Source organism: Penaeus monodon, chromosome 20 (assembly GCF_015228065.2).
Source record: "Penaeus monodon isolate SGIC_2016 chromosome 20, NSTDA_Pmon_1, whole genome shotgun sequence".
Lineage (NCBI taxonomy): Eukaryota > Metazoa > Arthropoda > Malacostraca > Decapoda > Penaeidae > Penaeus > Penaeus monodon.
Window position 1 is genome coordinate 2,213,447 of NC_051405.1, and position 1,343 is coordinate 2,214,789.

The following is a 1,343-nucleotide window of genomic DNA, read 5'->3' on the forward strand; positions in this document are numbered from 1 at the left end:
ATTCCGATTTATTTCTAGACAGACGAATAGGTAAAAATAGAAATGGATAAATAGCAATACAAAGGTACAGATATAAAAAGCAGACGAGCATTGGGCGCAACACGAGAGGCAAACACAATCCCGATCAGCTGATTTATTAAGCAGCAGCAGCATCTTCTCCCGCTATGTTTCCGTCGGGGATCAACAGTCGAATGTACTGATTATAAAAAAAAAAGTAAATGTTTAATACCGATGGATGTGTTACAAATGGGAGACATATCCTTAGCAAAAAGGGAGAGAGAGAAAAAAAAGAAAATACCACAAGGTCATACGATTTCTGCTACAAAGAGCATATCTCTGCCTATAAGCAAAAAGGAAAAAGGAAAAAAAGCTGCAGAAGAATGCCACAAGATCCAACGATATGTGCTACAAATAGCGGGGATATCCTTCTATATTAGCAGAAAACTGCTACATAAGAATACCCCAAGATGCTGCAAATAGTAGGAATATCCTTGTAAAAGAAAAGAAAAGAAAAGAAAATTGCTACAGACTTCCACAAAATCGTACAATTCGGCGAAATGTAGCGAAGATAGCGCCTCCCGCTCACTCGGAGGCCGGGCGGGAGGCAGACGCGGAAGCCTCGACGAGACCGCCCTCCTGTGTGGCCTTGCTGAGGGCCAGGGAGTCGCCGACGAAGGACGAGGCGGCGTGGGCGCCCCCCGAGAAGGAGTCTAGGTCGCCGCTGCTGAAGGAGGGTGCCATGGGAAGGCTGGAGAACGAACTGTGGTGGTAGCTGCAGAAGGCGCTGCCGGACGTCGATCCCGAAGAGAGGTCTTCGTCCTCGTAGGATAGCGAGGGAGAGTCAGACGCGACGCTCGAAGCTTGGTGCTTACTTCCAGAGGACGACTGCAAGGCACTGGAGGACGACCGAGGGTAACCCTTCTGGGAGGACGACTCGAAATTATTGGAGGACGACCGAGGGTAACCCTTCTGGGAGGACGACTCGAAATTATTGGAGGACGACCGAGGGTAACCCTTCTGGGAGGACGACTCGAAATTATTGGAGGACGACCGAGGGTAACCCTTCTGGGAGGACGACTCCAAGGCATTGGAGGACGATAAGAAGCCACTGCCGAGGACTGAACCGTGGGACTCGCCCTCGAGGGATGTCTCCACAGGACTCGAGTGCGACGTCGCGAGAGCGCCGGACGATTCGAGGACGCTGCTCACGCCCGCAGAGGCCGAGGCGCGAGGGGCGGCGACAACGAGGGCGCCGGCGAAGGGGAGGAGGCGCCAGACCTGAGGACGAGAGAGAGCTTTGGAGAGCAGGTCTGCTGCGCTGAGCTCACGCACGACCCTGTCTT